The 7307-nt window shown below is 46.9% G+C and overlaps 1 pseudogene; it reads right to left on the bottom strand.

Annotated features, from left to right (window-relative positions):
• Positions 1-5626: 5626 nt before the first annotated feature.
• LOC123067609 (E3 ubiquitin ligase PARAQUAT TOLERANCE 3-like) lies at positions 5627-6999 on the bottom strand (annotated as a pseudogene).
• Positions 7000-7307: the final 308 nt, after the last annotated feature.

Below are 7307 nucleotides of genomic sequence, written 5' to 3' on the forward strand. Positions count from 1 at the left end.
GTACTTACCCTCTTTTTTTTTGAAATGTGCAACTGTCATTGAATAAGTGCATCTGAGCTCTATGTATCTATGTATTGTCTAGTTTGATAATTTCTGAGTTGTACTTTTCTATAAACAATACTTGAACTTTTTTAAAATGTACAACTACCATATTTCGGAAAAGGGTAACGTGGTTTCAATAGTTTCCCGAGCTTAGATGCACCTGATGAACAGTAAAAAATTGGAAATTTTCAAAAGAGAACTTTTGGTGGTAAACTTTGACAAATGTTTTGTGTGCTTAACAAATATCAGCACGAAATGACATTCGCGGAAGTTGTGAAAAAAAAAGAAAAAAATAGTACAAAATGTTTTCAAAACTACTCCCTTCGTCCCATAATGTAAGACTTTTTTGACACTAGTGTAGTGTTAAAAAAAGGTCTTACATTATGAGACGAAGAGAGTAGCATTTTTAGAGCATCAATTTTGTTTTTGTTTTTTTGCCATGACTTCCACGGATGTCAATTCGTGCTAAAATTTTGCAAGCATACAAAACATTTTTCAAAGTTTACCACAAAAGCAATTCGGATTTTTTTGAATATTTTTACCATTTTTTCAATTTTACTATTTATCAGGGTCCATTTGATAGCTCGGGAGCAGATACTCCAAGTCCAACTTGTCATAAAAATGGATGAATCTACAACTAAAATACATCTAGATACATTTATTTTTTGAACGAGTTATTCTGAACGAAGGGAGTAATATATACGGCCTATAGCGTTGATTAACAACTTTGCCAAATTCCCTTCCAAAGGCTTTGCGAATCGGCTGTCCCCCGTTGCGCATAGAGTTATTAGCCCCTTTCAATCTGCTTTTATCAAAGGGCGATTCATTCTAGATGGCATTCTTTCCCTTCATGAGATTGTTCACGACCTTCACGCGCGGAAAGCTAAAGCGGTTATTCTTAAGTTAGACTTTGAAAAAGCGTATGACTCGGTCAGTTGGCCTTTCCTCAAGCAGGTCCTTCTTGCCAAAGGGTTCGACGGTGCTTATGTCCATCGTATCATGCAGTTGGTCTCGGGTGGCCATACTGCTGTTGCTGTGAATGGCGTTATTAGTAACTTCTTTGCGAATGGCAGGGGCCTTCGCAAGGGGATCCAGCCTCCCCGGCTCTCTTTAACTTTGTGGCCGACGCCTTCTCTTGCATGCTCTCCAAGGCGGCCCGTTGTGGGCACATTACCCCCGTGATCTCCCATCTTCTGTCAGAAGGTGTCTCCCATCTGCAATACGCTGATGATACAATCATATTGGTGGAGTTGGATAATGCCTGTATTGCCAATCTTAAATTCATATTGATGTGTTTCGAAGCTGTTTCGGGTCTGAAGATCAATTTCGCCAAGAGTGAGGTTCTGGTGACGGGTGTGGACGGGGCGGAAGCCTTGCGGGTTGCCAGGCTCCTTAATTGCGCTTTAGGTTCTTTCCCTTTCAAGTATTTAGGACTTCCTATCTCTCCTGGTATCCTTCATGCGAAGGACTTCGCTCCGGTGGTTGCTAAAGTAGGAAACAGGGTGCTCCCGTGGAGGGGTAGATATAATAGCAATGCAGGCAAAGTGGCTTTAATCAATTCTTGCCTGTCTTCTCTCCCTATGTTTCTTATGGGCTTCTATCTTCTCACGAATGGCGTGCATTCTGGCTTCGACAAACATAGGGTGGCTTCTACTGGAATTCAGCTGATAACAAAAGAAAATATAGGCTGGTTAAGTGGCAACTGATGTGTAGGCCTAAAAACCTTGGGGGTTAGGCATTATTAACACTCGGGTGATGAACATGTGTTTGCTCATCAAGTGGTGGTGGAAAATTATGACTGTGGGGGCCGGGTTGCTGTGGTTTTCGATTCTTAAGGCCAAATATTTTCCCCACTCCGATCCTATGTTTGCTCCCGCGCAGCGTGGTTCTCAGTTCTAGAAAGCTCTTGTTAAAGTTAGGCCGATTTTTTTGGAGCATGTCAAGTTTTCTGTGGGGAATGGGTCTGCTGTTCGTTTTTGGTTGGATTGGTGGTCTGGGGATGCCCCACTTGCCGTGAGCTTTCCGATTCTGTTTTCTTATTGTCCCAATCCGCAGATCTCCATCGCGGAGCTGGCTGCTAATAATTGGGATTTGGCTTTCCGTCGGGCTCTGTCTCCTGAAGAGTTGGAAGATTGGCAAAGCCTCTCTGCCCTCTTCCCCGTGCTCTCGGAGTCGGCTGACTCTGTGTTTTTGGCCACTTTCGGCCTCTGGTAAATTTTCTGTTAAGTCGTTGTATTCTAGACTCATTGGTGGTACCCCCTCGGCTAGATTCTCTTGTGTCTGGAAATCAAGGGTTCCTCCGAAAATTAAGATTTTTCTCCGGCAGGCCTTTCGTGGTCGCCTCCCTACTGCTGATCAGATCAAAAAACGCAATGGGCCAGGCTCTGAATTCTGTAACCTGTGTGGGGCCTTGGAAAATTCCAACCACATCTTTTTCAACTGTGTACTTGCCAAATTAGTTTGGTCTTGCGTCAGATCTTGGCTTCGGGTCTCTTGGAATCCCTCCTCTTTTTCTGATATTAGAACTCTAGCTAAAACTTTGGTCGGGGTCACCAAGAGGGTATTTTGGGTTGGCTTGGGAGCCTTATGTTGGGCCTTATGGAATATTAGAAACAAATTTACTATTGAGCTTACCTTCCCATCTAAACCTGCTGATGTTCTATTCAAATCATGTATATTCTTGCAGGAGTGGAGATCATTGACTAAGGAGCCTGATCGGGACGCCCTGGACCTGCTCATCAACAAAATTCGGGCTTCGGCTTCTCAGATATCCGGGACGAACCCTGCCGTATAATTTGGTGCTGTCGTTTGCGGACATTTGGTCTTTCTCCTCCCCGGCCTGCGCGCTGTGTATGGCAGTTGCCTGTATCATGCTTGCTTAGGTTTCTCTTAAACTCCTCTGTGTGGTTATGATTTCCTGTGAACCTGTGGTATCCGTGACGCTGCCTGGTGGCTTTATCTATAAAGTCGGGCCTTGGCCTTTTCTCTAAAAAGGGAGTAATATATACTACATTCGTTTCTAAATATAAGTTTGTTTAGAGATTCTAATGTGGACTACATTCGGAAAAAATGAACGAAGCTACACTCTAAAATACGTCTATATTCATCCGTATGTTGTCCATATTTAAAATTCTAAACAGACTTATATTTGGAAACAGAGGGAGTATGTCACGTCTAAGTAATGTCCAAAATAATATTGTGGTCCCTTTTGCCTTGTCTTTTTATTTTTTAGACAATGTCCATATTTGTTCTGTTTACAGGTGTTGTTATCCGTGCCGCTCACTTTCTCTGGCCCAACAGATAAACGATCTGGCTGATTACAGCATGTGCACGTCATTACTCGCTGCAACTAATCATCGCTGGTCATGGAACGCTTGATAGCTTGAACCTCACGGGGCACTCGCTATGGACAAGAGTTAGCTACAGGAGACGCGAGTCAAACTAGAATGTGCTCATGTAGGTACGTAAATAACACTATGGGCACGTAAAAATAGCATCTACATGGCCACAATTTTTTTTCCTTTGCAAACAAATTCTAATCACAAAAAAATGTTCAATTAGTGTATTTGTGCAATTTAAAAGATCATCGTGAATTTGTAAAATGTTCATGAATTCGAAAATGTTTGTGATTTAAAAAATACATTTTCAAGATATGCGGAAAACATTCTAAAAAATACATGATAAACTATTTAAAATGCGTGGATAACATTTTTTAGGATAAGATTAATACTTTTTTAAAAAAATACATGATGAACATTTTATAAATACATGGTGAACATTTTACAAATATGCGATAAATTACCTTTTAAACTGGGTGAACATTTTATAAGTCGCTGGGTGGAGAGAAAATCGGTGTCGAGGCCAGTTTGCATCGATGGTTGACTTACAACTGGAGGAAAAAAGGATGCATCGATGGATTCCATATAATTTCATAAACTTGTATATAATTTAAGAAACTTGCATATAATTTCAGAAACTTGCACACTCCATGTCAAACAACACATACAGAGTAGTCCATTTCAAACAACACAATATAATCCATTTCATACTTACAAATAATCCATATCCACAAACAATACAAGTCTTAAGGATGGATTTCCAGAAACAAGTTCATCGTAGCACTACAAGTCTCAACATACTCCACAGCTAGTTTTGCAAGCATTTCATCCTTCATACTGGCATTGCGAGTCTCAACATACTCCACTACTCCATGACTTATTGTTCACTGGACACCTTGTTTTAGAATCTCTATGGCATTTTCATAAACTTCACTGAGAAAAATGAATCCTAGGCGGTACGATTCCTTGCTTTTGCAATCTCTCCTTGCACAAATGGGGAATTTTATATGAATTTCCTCCTTCATAGTTCATCACTTTCACCATGATAGTCTGAAGTGTTAGAATATATTCTGTTGAGTTTCCCGTCATCATACTCATCAAATTCTTCCTGCACACCGTGAATAAGCTCTTTGATATTCGTGGGAGCTCTATAGTCGGTCAAAGACTCAAGGAATCTGAAATATCCAAGATCAAGTGTGTTCAGATCGGGAGAATTTGGAGGCCGATTTATTATCTAATGTCTAGAACTATTGTAGCCACAACTTCTGCAAACTCTGCATCACCGGAAAGAATGTGTGTCCAAGCATTCTCTTGTTGGATCAACATCATGTGTGTCCTCTCAAGGCGAGGAGAACCTGCCTGGAGTGCTGCTGGAGTGTTACATGTGGCGAGGAGGACCAGGGCGCAACGAGGACTAGGCCTTGGCGCGGGGAGGACCAGACACGTGTTGCGTGCGGCGGCGGTGACGAGCCAAGTGGGCGCAGTCCGGCGGCGACCAGGCACATGTTGCGTGCGGTAGGGACGACCAGCCAAGTGGGTGCAGGCCGTCGGTGATCAATGTGGGGCGGAAGCGACCAAGCACGTACGGGGTGTGGCGCGGTGACGAGCCAGGTGGGTGCAGACCGGCGGCGACCAATTTGGGGTGGCTGCGACCAAGCTGGGCGCCTGGACGCGGGGCCCCCCACGTGGACGAAGGGGCCGAGTGCCTGGATGAAGCGGACAACGCGAGAAAGAAGATGCGAGCTCTTGGAGGAAGACGACTCGAAATTCAAATCAAGGGTACGATGGTCTATTTTCCATTTGTCGGCTGTGTCTGAAATTCTAAACGCTCTTATAATAGTTAACAGAGGGAGTACAAACTATGAACCCCAAATTAACTAGTACATGAAAACAACACAAAAGTGAACAAAATAGACACTAACTATAGAAATATTTTGATGGCATATCCAAGCAAGAGAGCTTACACGATTGAAACATACAAGATTCATACGTCAAAGAAGAATCACAAGAGAAAATAATACCCCTTCAAAATAAGGAAAAGGGTTGGATGAACATTTTTTATTGGAAAAGCAAAAGGGCTGCACCTAAGTTCGGTTCACCCCATGAGGATCAGTAAAATCAAATTACATGGGAAGACAAAGAGCTGCGCATATATAAGGGCCTGCAGCTCTTTGCTAAACCAGTACTGCTGGTTATACATTACAAGGCATTTGAAGCTATCAGAACCTTTGCCTATGATCTGCCTATCAGAACCTCTGCATTGCGCAGTTGGGCAAAACTAACGCGGCATGTGATCTGCCTCCACCGCACCTTCTCTGGAAGCTCTGATCCTCACAATCTGCGCGCGTCCTCTTCCTGCCGCCGTGGTAGCCATACGGCCCGCCGTCGTTCCGTGTTGGTGGTGGCACTGTCATGGTGCCGCCACCGTAAGCGTAGGGCATGCCGGCGTAGCCGTAGTACATGGAAGGATCAGCTGGCCACGGCATCCCACCAAGAAAAGGGTCGTAGCACGCCGGGGCAAACGGAGCGCTGTAGCCGTACTGATGATCGACATGGTTGTCCGCTGTGTCCGTTGTCTCGCGCGCCGCTGGAGCCGGCGTCGATTTGCCGTCGCTGTGCTCCGGCTCCGAGGCAGCGCCCTTCTTGGAAGAGGCGTGGCTGCTGCTGCTCTCCTGCGATGCTGCCGCCGCGACCTCGTTGCTTGCGGCGGAGCTGCTCTGCTTCTCTGTTCCACCCGAAGCGCTGCTGGCCCTGGCGGCGAGAATGTTGGAGATGGTGGCGCGCAACGTCGGGTTGGGGACCAGATCGCCCATGCTCGCCTTGGCCCCGCACGCGCACTCGGAGTTGGTGCGACGATGTGCGCTCGGATGCACCGGGCGCAAAAGCTGTTGAAGCAGCACTTGCTCGCCACCACCGCGTCGGCCATCACCTCCTTGCAAATCCTGCAGTGGAGATCCGCCGGGAAGCCGTCGTCGTTGCTCTCGTCGGCCGGCCTAGGAGGGGCAAGCGCAGGAGTCCTTCCGAAGTCGAATCTGGAGTCGCCGTTTGTGGGGCAGTGCTGGATGAAGTGGCCCGGGACACGGCACCTGTGGCACACGTACCCGGCCGGCGGCGCCCGCCCGTTGTGCGCTGCTCCACGGCCGTTGTCGATCACCGCGCTGGTAGCTTTGGCCTGGTCGTCCTGGGTACCGGCGGACCTCGGGGCCGAATTCGACGACGAACCACCGCTGTCTTGCCTCGATCTAGGGCATAGTGGGGGTGTGCCGGACGGACACAGCTCGATGCTATCTTCCGGAGGCACAGCCACTCGGCGCACCATCACCGTCGAGTTGGGCAGGGCCAAGGCATCGTCGTCCGCGTACTCGTCGCGGGTCTGCTCGTTGGAGATCGTGAGGCTCTCCCTGGGACCCCGGCCGCGTGTCCGGCCGCGACCATGGCGGCCTGTCTTCATGATAAGGCGCTTCAGCTCGCCGACGGTGATGGAAGGCGCCGCGACGGGCAGGGAGAACGTTTCCAGGCAGTCCTTGTATCGGTAGTACACTGCCATCGTTCGGCCACGACGATCGAGATGGACGCCCTGGTGAGTTGCGCCGAACTCGCTCGCCGGAGATCAGCCTAGGATGGCTGTAGCTGCGAGGCTCAAGCGAACAGGGTTGATGGCCTTATATGCTACTCCATTTGGCCTGGCGCAATGCAAAACCGAGAAGGTCTCGAGCCTCTTGTGAACCGCCTTTGGGTATCTTGTCCGAGTTCTAATCGTAATAATACGACGTACGTGTTTTCGCTTTCTCTTCTTCCTCCGGCGACCAACCGGAGTCGTCATAGAGTTCTTTTCGGATTCACGAATTCACGTCTAGATGAGAATTAAGTTTTTTTAGACACCCCTGATTTTTTTCTTTTTCTTGAGGCGATGCCAGATCCGTTAGT

The sequence above is a fragment of the Triticum aestivum genome, chromosome 3B, assembly GCF_018294505.1.
Source record: "Triticum aestivum cultivar Chinese Spring chromosome 3B, IWGSC CS RefSeq v2.1, whole genome shotgun sequence".
Classification (NCBI taxonomy): domain Eukaryota; kingdom Viridiplantae; phylum Streptophyta; class Magnoliopsida; order Poales; family Poaceae; genus Triticum; species Triticum aestivum.